The 13,636-nt window shown below is 37.4% G+C and overlaps 2 non-coding genes across 2 annotated transcripts; both read left to right on the top strand.

Annotated features, from left to right (window-relative positions):
- The first annotated feature begins 10,082 nt into the window (after positions 1 to 10,082).
- Positions 10,083 to 10,154, top strand: Trnaa-cgc. The gene has a single exon. It is a non-coding gene; the product is annotated as a tRNA-Ala (tRNA).
- Positions 10,155 to 11,741: 1,587 nt separating this feature from the next.
- Trnaa-cgc lies at positions 11,742 to 11,813 on the top strand. Its single transcript has one exon. It is a non-coding gene; the product is annotated as a tRNA-Ala (tRNA).
- The last annotated feature ends 1,823 nt before the right edge of the window (positions 11,814 to 13,636 follow it).

Raw genomic sequence — 13,636 nt, 5'->3', positions numbered from 1 at the left:
AAAGGTTAAATGATCTATAGGAAAACTATGATGGTGCCCGTATGTACATGTAGACTCTCTGCTTAGCTCTATAGTCTGGCACTCTTCAAATGCTACACCAGATGTTTTGATGAGCTAATGACTACTTTTCCATTGACGATTTGAGTCCGAGCACCGACCGGCATTTTCGGTGCCGGCCATTAAAGCCCAGACTACACGATGATAAATCCGCACACACGCTACCGACATGTAACAATTTGTCAATAGAGTCGGGATGCGCACATTGCGGCAAGCTGATGAAAGGTGTTTGAAGCCAAGGGACGCTTGGAATATCATCCCTGTCAGTCAAGTCTGTAGGGGGGAAATATGGCTCTATCACGCTGCTCAGACTCTGGTGATCTATTAAAAATTCTTAGCACGTTATCAATGTTGATGCAGTCAGTTACCCCACAGTGACTTATAAATGGTTGCGCTGGGGTTGTCTCTGACACCCTCGGCGCAGTTTTAATTGCACAGAATCGATCACGACTGGGGATAATGTAGCCTAAGTAAGGATGAAGACAAATCTGTTGAGAATTTCAGAAGGTACAACATTTTCTGAATTAAGTGAATTTTATTTAATTAATTACGGAGCCGCAAACGAACGTGTAAGAAATTAGAAATGCATGTATTTTGCAACGTGCAAATAATTGAAGACTGCAGTGCATTTAATTTGGTCAAAGGTGTTGAGTTCTCGTTGGCATGTGGGTAGGTTTTAAACCTGGTTAATCTGGCTGATACAGAATTTTTAACTTTCTGTAAAAATCTTACCAGAAATAACCAAATCTCCGAACCTTACTTTCAAAATATCATTTCCATCTGAACGGGCAAACAAAGCTCGTGGCTGACTAATAAAAGCTTAATATGTTGTGTTCAAGGTAACACCACGATTGCAATTACCATTAAAAATGATGAAGGTGCATAAAATATCCATTCCTGTAAATAAATCACAATAACTTTTCTCTTCTTTTATTGCAAATTCATGCTTTATCTCTCACAAGTGTAGTTGGATGACTCTCCAGGATTCAAAAAGGCAAAGGAGCGCTCACTTCAGGATTGGAAATGCCCAATAATAGACACAAGTGTCACGCTTGACTGAGGAGTTGCCTAGGTAATTTCAGTTGCGTTATCATACAATATTCATGGACGTGCGGCTACCAACGGCCAATTTGTGCAGGCTTTGGTTCGTCATTTCCAAAAGCGCAGGGGGTCATTTTGCGCATATAGCTGGCTGACAGCGCAAGCACAGGTGGTACATTTTGTAAATTACAGCTATACATTCAAGCACACGACAAAATGATGGTCGTGCTTTACAGGGGGTCCTGCTTTCCTGCCGTGCAAACGGAGAAATACGAACATGTGATTTTTTAGTCTCAATTACATCTACTGATTGTGGCAGTGCTTGACTTTATCCGGCAAAAGTAATAGGCCTACATGTTAAAGACTTTTCCAGAGGAAAAATGTGAAAGTTTACATTAAGAGCCTTTTTTAACAATGAATTATTATTCATCTTTTTTCAATACTGGAAACAAAAAATTTTGGTGTAGTCCTTTTCATTACGACTGATGAAATATTAAACAGTATTTGAACAAACAACAGATTAATCTGATGGCCAGAATTAAGTAGGATATTTTACATTTAGAAAATCTGGACAGCCTTGACCCTAAAATTTGAACTTTAGGCCTATGTCATGAAAAATGCATTGAAGTGCATAAACGAGTTATTAAGTCAACTTTTATACAAGTATAGGGCCTACATCACAGATTCACAGCTCAACAGAGTAATACATTGTAGAATACATACATGTATACATAGGTTTCTCTGGGTAATAATGTATCATTTCTGGGGGAACAAATCAGATTAAAACTACTCCAGTACAAAAATTGTGCCCCTGATGAGACAAACAAAAATCTTGTCTGTGCATACATACACATAACATGACACTGCGGTAGAGCTGTAGGCTATCAAATTGTATACATGTACATGTAGCCAATCTGATAAAACAATGAAAGCAGGATAATCTCTGAGAGTCTCTCCAGGGTATTTGTGCGATGTAAGTGAGCTGGAATTCATCCAAGGAGGGAAATCTATTATTAACATGACGACTTTATTTCAAGTGACGCTCTCCAGTGCCCGACTTGAAAATCTTGGCCTTCTGTATGCCGCGACAAATCAACTGCGAAAAAAAAAAATGTCTGGGTTGCCTAGAATTCTGCACGCGTCTTTGCCCACAAATTAACTTGTCTGCGAGCGAGCAGCAGTGGATATATTTTTAAAGGCGCAAATGAACGAGTTGAATTGTTCCACGTGATATTGATATGTCAAAGTGCGACAATGGCAGGGTGTTTATGATATGCCACCCAATTTCAAGACCAAGGCTATGTCCGGCTCGTATTTTCCAAATAGATTTTCTTTTTTTTTTAACGTTGGATAGAATTAACTCTCATGGGCATTGTGTTACAAATTGCTTGCATTTGATTCTCCTTTTGCATGGTTTCTATTGACTTGGCATTGAATTTACAATTACTTCTGTGGAGTATTGGTGACTGTAATTAGATGATGTTCCATGGTAGTAATTTGTTCTGGTTTATATTGAAACGGTTCGCTCATTTGTAATTTCTAAATCAGTCAATAGTAATTTCATCAAAGCCTCAATATACATGTACATGTACAATCATTACATGACTTCTGACATTAAAATTGAGCCTTGAATAAATGAAGCAAGCCAGGTGTATGTAAAATAAAAATGCTTTTTCTCTACAAATCTATTTTGAGAATTATTAAGTACTCATGTGTACATGTAGTTCTGACAGCCTGCGATGCAATTTTTCTAGAAAATGAAACGAGAAATTCGAATATTTCTGCTTTAACTTATCACACTCTGATCACAATGTCCAATTTCTGTCAATTTCACACGTTGTGTGTCGCAACGTTGCGAGCATTCTCACGACAGGAAATTTGTAATTCTAACGGAGGCTAACCATTTCAATCGTGTACATGATCAACCTTCAGTCCTGTATGCCAATGTTCCGTGTAGAGATGTTCGTGGTACAAGTACCGGTAAATGTACACGTACAGGAGTTGCATTTGGAAGGGATATATAATTCATTTTGGTTTACAATTCAAATTCAACTGAGCCATCACATTGACGGCATGTCATTTTTTCAGTTGCATCGGCATGTCGTTTTTTTTCAGTTGCATCGACATCTGCTGACCGACGATCTTGACAATTATGTTGCATAAGTGAAAGGCATTACTGCATCCATTGGAAAATTAGTGTGCGGCACGAAGCGATTTTCAAGGTTCAAAGTAGGAAGACGCTAAAATCTAATTTACATCTCACAGTGTCTGGTAACTCGTAATTGGTAACCTGATCAACTCATTAGAAAAATGATGGTTCTTATTCAGTTACATATTCAGAATGGGTGGTTAGCTGCAAAGTGGCAAAGTAAACAGAAAAGTCCATACAATTGTAAACTTCAGATTCGGGGCCCCCCCCCCCAAAAAAAAAAACCCGTTCTGCTTCCAATTACATGGCATTCTAAAATAGGGTAGGTAGGGATTTTTTTACCAATTTTTTTTTGTACAATCATATGTAGGTGTCTGCATGTAGTCAAGGGTAAAAGTTTAATCAATGATTTTCGGGGTGTTTTCCTCATTTTCCCCCAAAACAATCAGGGTAAGGGTTGTCAAAATAGGGTAGGTAGGGTAACCGGAAGCAGAAGTATTATTTATTTTTTTGGCCTTACAGTACAACTGTAAACTTTCATGTCCAGTAATATTTTGTATAAAAGAAAAAGTGTGTAAACTTTCACAACTTAAATTCAGAGACACATGTTATGTTGATATAGCGGATCACTTAAAATATTAATTTACCCTAAACAAAAATACCATTTGTGAATCTCAACTTGAGGCAGACTACGATTTAAAAACGTTAACTTTGTGATGTTGACCCTGAAGTGAAACTTTATCTGACAACACTTGGGCCAGTTTCAATGAATTGTGTTGTTCAGAGCAAAAGGGTACTTTCAAAGATCCTCTTTTTTTGTTCAGATTTTGGATTCCAGTCAATTCAGCTGGTGTTGCAACTTCACTGTGACTATATTCCATAGAATTGAGCATGCCCCCAACCCACTTTTAAAACTTAAAAGTGGGTTGGGGTAGAAAAGCTTTTCATATGGTACCATCATTGTATCATATGGTACCATCATTGTAAAATATCACACAAGATACACAAAGATTGCATGCCATACTGCACATTATCATTCATTTTTGACAACTTCACAATAAGAAGGCTCCAAACCCAGGCTGGATGCCACAGATCACAGATTTTTGTGTCCACTGGACCAAAGATTTGTATATTTTGCCTGTGTCACTTTGTGAAACATGTGGAGGCACATGTACATACATGTACATTGACTTGTGCATATATATATGTGTGTAGTTCGGATACGAAAAAAAATTGTATGGGGTACCTGGGTAGATCCATTTGAATTACTGAACAAAACTAATGTATAAAAGACCATAAAATTAAAAAAAGGTGGCCATAATTAAGTTTATCAATCTTGTAAACTTAATCGACAGATTTCTTTTACACTTTTTCTGTTTACTCACACTCGTAAAAGGGTTAAGTCTGGATCATTTTGAGAAAAAATGTAAGCAATTTAGAGTCTTTGACTTCAAAAAAAATAATCTTACAAATGGCATTCAAATATCACTGGCTCTAGACTAAGTTATATTTTTTTTCTCAAATCAACTGAGGTTAGTGAAATGCTTAACATGTGTAGTTGACTTGTGTTGTCTCATTTCCCTGGTGGATGGTTAGCCTTTTTTAATAATAGACAATTGACAGTAACCTTGCCGTAGGGATAGATTGTATGTGGGACGACAGTGACTTGGGAAGGGGGGGGGGGTAGTTTGATGAGCACCATCACCGGATATTAATTTTACATTGCTTTTTTTTCTGTTCCACACTCAGCTTCAGCTGTTGTTAACTTGTAATTGTATTTTATTGGAAAGCCACTGGCAGTGAATACAAATCTAATAATAAAAACTGAATTTTTCAAAGTCCCGGATAGGTACTTAATGTACAACTGCCTGCAGGGGAAACTGAAATCTGTCCAGCACATGGCTTGGAATTAAACAATTCAGGCTGAAGAATATTGATATCTTGATACAAATTGTATTGATATCACATAAAACATGTGATGGTAGTTTATGTTTCATTAGATATTCACTTCTCCTGTTCTGAATTTAAAATGTACTGTTTCATGTAATCATGTTAAACGTAAATGCTACTCCGTGCGCACTGACATGTGTGTGGTAAAGTAATAAGCCTTTTCGGAGTTCCAACTGCGCATTCATCACCTGTGACAACGCGCATTATTTGTCTCAAATGGCCTTTGACAACATCGCGCCACTGACTTTACAAAAAGGCTGTTTGTGCATTGTGGGTACTGTCAAAGGGCATTTGAGACAAACAATGTGCGTTGTCACAGGTTACGAATGCGCGCAGTTGCAACTCCGAAAAGGCTTATACTGTAGTAATTTTGTAATTTCACAAGGTGTTTATAAATAAGCTTGAAATTTGACAGTATGCCGAAGCTCTAATTAATCAATATTTCAGTCCAGTTCGGCCAGTTACTTAAAGTCCCTTTTGTTGTTAAGGATTGTATGCAATGATCAATAATGCTTAGACCAGACCATTATCTAACATTTCACTCAGTATGCTATACTTGTACGATAGATGTGTGCGACATGTGTACCCGCATGTTGTGATGTACGCATACACTGTATGTGTGCATGCATTGATTACGTTATTAAATTCTGATAAGATTTAAAGGTTTGCATGGTAGGATCAGGAATACACATTGTACATATTTACCACGAGACAGTAAATATATTTTGCAACTGATGCAAGCTTTTATGAAACGCTATAAAAATATGCATTTAATCTATGAAACTTAATTTTTATTCAAAATACACTTACATTCTTGTTCGACACGAAAGTCAGAATAAAAACAAAGAAACTTTGCAAGTTGCCGGTAGATAATACCATGAATTTTGGTTACATTATTAGTAAATTGCAATTTGTCCTTTTTTAAAAAATATTTGTGAAAAAATCTATTTTTCTTACATTTATAACAAGTACCATAGTAAGATTTACCTAGTAGGATTTTGGCTCAGTTGAATTTAAAAAAAAAACCTACATCTAAAGTTGTAACTGGATATGTTCAACTTCCTATAAATCACAACAAGTCATTGTCAAGGTCACTGTGCATATTATTTACACTGTCCATGTCCAGGTACATAATTTACACAGTGCATATTTGCCTTTATTCCTGACTTCAAGGTTAGCAAGCAAGAGTCGTACATGTAACACTACAGCCACCCTCAGTCTTATTAGCGTCAGTTAGCCGTTCAACGTGGGCAGCACAGGCACCGACATTGAAGTCAAATGCCAACCCTGAGCATATCAATGGTATACTGGTACCGGCAATTCTAATTAACGACATACATCCATGTAGATCTGTGCACACGGAATTGCAAATTTCAAGAGAAAAAAAAAAGGTCACAATAAACAAAGGTACATGTATACGTGTGCATGTATGTGTGCACATTATACTTTTACTACTGGTTTAGCCATTTTTTTGGTAATCCTTACTTTTAGGACCCCGTTCCTATTTAAGGTTAAAAGACTCACCAAAAGAGCAGACTAAATGACACTCAAAAGTGACATTCTGATATTTCTTGTCATATATCTGAACAGTATGACACCTTCTTGAATATCAGCAGGTTTAATTTTGTGGAAAAAAGGCTGGCAGGGCTTTGATTTTAGAGGGAAATTAAGGGAGAAAGACAACGATGACGAACAGAAAACTGACTCAAAAACCAAGATGGCAAATTGCAAAAAAAAAAGGTAGGAAAGTCACATTTTCTTTGAAAGTGCTTTCAAAATTACAACTTAAATGAAATTATCTGAAGAGAAAAGACTGCTTTAGCCTGCAAAAACCACTTTGGTACTGGACAGTCATCTGCAAAAGTATTGAACAGAACTCGCAAAAAAATAGAGGTGTCCTAAAGATAAGGATGACCTTTTTTTAAATAAAAGAAGTCTTTTTGTTATATATGGATACTGTTTCCTCTGGGGTAAGTATTCTTGTACAGTTGTCAAGTTTTCTGGTTTTTGGGGAATCCAAAAACTCTTCATTTACAATTGTATAGGAAATTTGAATCTGTAACTTATTGTAGGGACTTAAACCATGGTTACCACAACAAAATTATAAAAGTAACACGTTCAACACCTTAAAATTACATTTTTATTGGATAGGCGGGCGCGTACATCCGGGATTTTTTTTTTAACATTAGCTTATCTAGCTCCCAGACCATTATTCTTGAAACTCAATGGTTCATAAGTCTAGGGTGCTGAATGTTAACACATAGCAATCTATGAAAACTGGCGTGCAAATGAATAGATGTTTTCATCGGATGATGCCACTCTGCCCCAATATTTTTATTTGATTCATGTTTTAACGTCTCGATGTTCAGCCCAGCATGCCCATTTGTCAAACATTATTCAAAGCAATTCAAAAGATTTGACAATATGATTATCCCTTCAGTTATAACAGCACTACTGTTGTAAAAATCGATCAGAGTAACATGTGTAATGCATGGCAACAATGAAAAGTATGATTTGATTAAAAACAAAATTAAGTAAATGAAACTAGCCTGTTAAAAAAAAAATCGCCCAGTGCGGGTTTCGATCCTGGTACCTTCGGCATGCATGGTCATGCGTTTAACCAATTGAGCTACCGGAGTGCTATGGTTGGGAGGGCAGTAATAAACGTGATATTCGCAATGGTGTTTTTGCAATGCCGTAACAACAGCAGCAGTTGAAAATCACGTTACGGCTGCCGTAACGATAGCCGCTATGTACTGAGTGGTAAACCTATTCTGTTACAAAAAAGTTGGTCATGTAAACAAAACTGAAATGTACCTTTAAACACCAGAAAACATTTTAATTACATATTTGGGTTCTTTGCCTATTTTAACTCCAGGTCAGAATCTGTGAAAGGAAAAGGTTTAAGTACAAAAAAATGGAACAATGAATTATTTTTAGTGGCTATCGTTACTGCAGCTGTAACGCGATTTTCATCTGCTATCGTTACTGCATGCCCAACCAAACAGAGTGTTTTGGTAGCTCGATTGGTTAAATGCTTGGCTACCATGCTGAAGGTCCCGGGATGAAATCCATGCCAAACCAAACATTTTTTTTAATTTGTTTTTTATTTTTTAACACTTTCATTTACTTTTATGTTTTTAATCAAATCTTCTTCGTAATCCGTGGCTTTGGAGGATTTTTTTGAAAGGAAATAAAGTCGGTTGCTAGTCTGGTTCCAAGAGCCAAAGACCCTGATGTTGTATGCTATTTATTACTAAGTCAGGGAACCAGATGGCCGACTGCCGTAACAATAGCCACTGCGTAAGTTATTCCTATCCATGACAATTGACATGCATGAGAAAACAAATTTCAACAACTGCCAGTAGCAAATGGTAAGCCTATCATTTTTTTTCCTGTTAAGGCGAAAGGAAAAAATGTTGCATCCTGATGCCAATTTTTTCTTCATATATCACCTCAATAAAGGTCAGTCATTGCAAAAATGTTTAAATAAAAGACATGAATCTGGGACTGACAAACAATTCCAATTGTGTTAGGCCAAGAAAAAAAAGTCTCCGGTTTCTGGTATGCGCGCGCGTCGCCGCAGCCATGCGCGTCGGCAAAATGAAAAAGTTTTTTTTTCAATACAAGATGATGTCTCAAAACCGCCAAACTCACTGGTTTGACTGGAATCCTGCTGCTGCACAATTTTAACGTGTTTTTAGATGGGGTTATGATCGAGAATAAGCTTTATGTGGCCTCTCTGGACTCCCATATATTTGCACTAAGTTTAGTCGGGCACCATTTGCAGTCATCAGCCGACATTTGAAGCCAAAAAAAAAAAAAAAAAAACAAGTAAAAAAAAAAAAAAAGCCGCGTCGCCGCACCACTTTTGGGGCAAGCTCCATACCAGAAACCGGAGACTTTTTTGGGGGGGGCCTTAGGAAACACTTTTTTTTCATTCTTGACTCTCCATAGACTTTGTAGAAAATTGTACACAACTGCTGAAGTGGCGTCTGGAAACTACATTCTTTCCCAAATAAATGCAATCAATAAATGCATAAAATGAAATTTTGAAAAGTAAAAGTCCAGTGTCACTGCGTTAAAAAAATGTTAATTGGGAGAAAATTAAAACTGCAAACTTTTTTTACTCACTGTTCGATCCGGATCCATCTTCTTTCTTGCGTCTTCTACTCCTCACTCGTTTCAAAACTTGACCCACTGTGAACGACAAACATAACACAACAATTTTACTTTCAGAAATGGTTGCTCGTTTCTAGCAAAAACTGTTAAATACTGAACCGAAGCAACTTACTCATGCCACAGATTTCGTTGGAGGTACGTTTTCCGAGCGCGAGCAGACGATAACTCGACGTTGCAAACGTACGGGTTACGAAGAGTGCCGTTTGTTGTTATTGATTTTTGACAGCAACGTAAAAATCCACATGCGTACAGAACGTGTGTCCAGGTCCCCGTTTATTGCTCCTGTGATGAACGCACATTCTTTACATGAGATTTTATGTGGGATGTGGATACCAGACCAAGGGAAGCCGGTTTCGAAGAAGGCCCTCTTGTGGTATTGCGAGGAAAGGGGAAAAAATCGATTCAATTATATTTATTTTGATGGATGATGAAGTGAATCACATATTATTTGGGTTAAAAAACAGAAATGGTTTCATCATGGTTTTTTTTCACTTCAGGACCTCTTACGGACTTTTAATCTATTCTTTTTTTTAACCAAATTTTATTCTGCTTCATCATCACACATCACCACACTTACCCAACACCCAACTGATCACCACTTTAAATTTTCATCACCATCACCACAATGACCTCTACAATCTTTGTTAATTGTACTTTTACCCTAATCCTTCAGATCGCCAGCTAGAACGCTTAAATTGTTAACGGGGATATAGCTCAGAGGTAGAGCGCTCGCTTCGCATGTGAGAAGCCCCGGGTTCGAATCCCGGTATCTCCATTTCTTCTTGTGGAAATTTGTTTATCTATTTTTTGTTTGTTGCATTCGAAAAAGAAAATCCTTCTTGCATTCTTATGATATAAATTGCAAAGACGATTTCGTCGCGAAGTACTCGTAAAACAACGGAGGAGGACCACTTCCGTTTCTTCATCAACTGATGGAAGCTCAAATCCCGGTATCTTAAGTTCATTTTAAATCGTTTGCTGCGACAAGAATGGCTACAATCAAATAAAAATAAAAAATATGTGCGCGCATACAAATAGTTTTCTACAAATACAAAATACCCAGTCTAAGGGATAATTAATGGTCTATTTATTTTATTACCTATCATCATTGTCACCGAGTCATCTTGATTCATGTTATCTTTTCATGTCAAAATAATTGACGACTACTGAGCCCAAATTCAACAACACAAATGCACGGGTAAAAAAATAAACAAAATGTAATAATCAGTCGATTACTTACTTTCAGGAGTTGAGCTAATCCTCATGCCTGCGGTAGCCATTTTGATTCACTCCTCTTCTTTCGTTCCCAACAAAAATAATTTAAAAATCACTCCAGTTTTGTACTAGATATACCATCCAACTTATTTGACACCCTAGGCGCATACAAAAGATGCATTTAGTTAATTGTTGTTGCATGCAGAGGCCTGGATAGCCACAAATGTGTTGTTCAGGTGACTACCCCATCCGTTGTGTTTTATGATAAAATAGTGATTTTTTTTGTGTCCCCTAATTATAATTATTGATATAGCGCATCCTTCGCAGTGACCTTCGAGATCCTTACACGTGAATGGTGTCCGAGTCGAGCGTTTATTGTTGAGGAGAGAACAATGGAACACCTGTTCTCACTAATTGGACCATTGTGCGATGCGAGTGCTCCTGGCCTACGCGATTTATTTCGAGCCTCTATTCATTTATCTATTTTTTCATATTGACGATGGCAGTTGTGTGATTTTTATGATTAGGATATTATTATTATTAACTGTTCATTGTTGCCTGAAATTTGTGTTCATCACTGACTTTTTAAAATAAGAAAAAGGTAGAATAATTACAACATCATGACAAATTTTGAGCGGAACTAGTACGGCAAAAGAGGGGAGAGGTGGACAAATGGGGAGGGGCTCTTTTACTAGAAACAGGTGGTTTCAACCAATCAATCATCAAACAAACATACCGTGACGTGAGTGGACCGACCAACCAACAGACAGACAAACTGACAAACCCAGCACGCCTCATTGCGGGATTCCCCATATTAAAACATCAATCTATAACCATTTTATTTCCAAGTTTTCGACTTAAATGATGACCCCCAAAATCTATTTGAAACTATTATGGGGTTTTTATTGGTGCACACGAGGCCGTCTATTCCCAGAGGTTCATCATTGAACGGCTAGAATGAGAGGTTAACCTTCCTCATGAGGAGAGAAGGGGGGAAAATCGATCGTCTTAAGGAGTCTGCAAGGATATAAATTGAGGTCTCCATGTCAGGCGGTCACCATCCACCGGGGACTGCAGAATGAGAAAGGAAAAATCATTTTCAAGGCAGCGTCAACTAGATAATTGCTTGTTACAATCCGCCAGGAAAGGGGATGTAGCTCAGAGGTAGAGCGCTCGCTTCGCATGCGAGAAGCCCCGGGTTCGAATCCCGGTATCTCCAGTTTTTTTCCTCTTTTTATATTAATTTTCCAACCAAATTGATACATTAATTTTGAAGAGCAGAAGCTCCATATTATACATGTCATCGAACAAACAATCGAACGGAAAATGGAGGGAAAAGAACCGATTAGGCCTGTACTAAATGCACATTTTTGAACAAGTTACAAGGACACATACATTTTGAACACAAATTGCTATAGTTTTGTTCTGACTCGGGCAGCAATATAAAGACGTGATTGCATTTAGAAGACTTTAACTTCCAATTTTAAGCGGAAAATATGATTTTTCTATTATTATATGGCCAGGTGAACAAAAAGAAAAAACATGCATTGATTTCTCAATCTGAAATCTCTTTTCCCAAGTCGCAGTGAAGGACAGTTGATTAAAGCTGACGTCCAAGCTAATCGTTCCCAAAATCAATGAATGTCCATCGTCCCCGCCGAGCCGATCGAAAACCTCCCAGGTCCTGGGTGATTTTTGCACATGGGGGGGGGGGGGGGGGGGGGTGCTCAAAGGGGCGACGGCACATAGCATTACTGACGATTTTTGTTTAAAGTTTAAGTGGCAAACGATGCAGAAACGAATTAATAACCTTTGGATGGCAACAGATACGAGTCATGGCCGAGTTATATTTCCCCCCTTTCCCTTCTTTAAGGGGGGGGGGGGGGGGTTCGGTGGTGAGGGTTGGACGGGGGGGGGGGGGGGTGTAGAGTTTGAGATGGGGTGGGGAGTGAGGATTCAGAAATTATGTGGGGAATGACCTTTCCCCCATAGTATTAGAAATGTGTAAACATCCCTCGTTTCCTTTTTTTTGTAAACAATGATAATTGATATTTGTCGTAAATCTCAAACAAAATCATAAATTTTAATTTCTTTTAAGGCCACCCCCAAAATTTGAGGATTAGATTCGTGGCAAGGCAAGCAGATAGTTATCTTACAGTATTTTTCTGTGAGCTTGACCTAAAATGTGGGTGACTAAATTTGGTTGATTTTCAGGGAAGAACTGTATGGGTTGAAATTGGCTTCACATATGCCATTAAAAAAGGAACATTCTCGGGATCATAATTATTCCAGAACAGCACGTTCTTTTAGACAAACAAAACAAAATAGGTGTTTCAGTTTTAAGAATGGAGATGTCGTCTTTGGGAAAAGGAACGAAATGTAAAATACAATACTAGAATAGTCATGTTTTGTAGTTTTGCAGAAGGTTTGCAGGCAAGACGAATGGACTTTTTTTGAGATTACATAATGTGATTAACGAGTGAACAGTAGACCAGGAAATGAGTAATATCAAGTGGTTCGCTTTTCGATTTTATTGCACATGAAATAAAATAAGGGAAAAGCAACTTTAACGAGATTTGACCAGTCCTTTTAACAGACTTCAATTTATGGTACATGTAATCGTTCAAGTTGTTTTATACATAAATACAAACTTATGCATTTATAACACAAAATCTTGAACCGATTTACATACAACAAAGTTCTCAACCATTTGAATCATTTTACCTGTATAAAAACATTTGTAAACAACACAGGAAAAATCCCATGCTTGTTTTTTTTTTACTTTGTCAAACAATGCTTAATCTGCATAAATTATAGGAATTTTATACTAAATACTAATTGCTATTGTACTATACTCTTTTGTTTTAATACACAAACAATGCACACTGATACCATATCATGTGTAATAAAAATGCAAGCAGATTTTTTTTTTCTCAATATACTTTGAGAAATCTAGATGATTTAGTCGTTCGTTTGATATGTAGAAAATGAAACTTGCTTGACCTTGAGATGCATAAACGTTAAAAACATGCTGAGCCACTG

The sequence above is a fragment of the Patiria miniata genome, unplaced genomic scaffold, assembly GCF_015706575.1.
Source record: "Patiria miniata isolate m_02_andy unplaced genomic scaffold, ASM1570657v1 HiC_scaffold_9, whole genome shotgun sequence".
In the NCBI taxonomy this organism is placed as follows: Eukaryota; Metazoa; Echinodermata; class Asteroidea; order Valvatida; family Asterinidae; genus Patiria; species Patiria miniata.
Note: the sequence above shows the minus strand (reverse complement) of the source record. Positions and strands in the feature narration are given on the sequence as shown.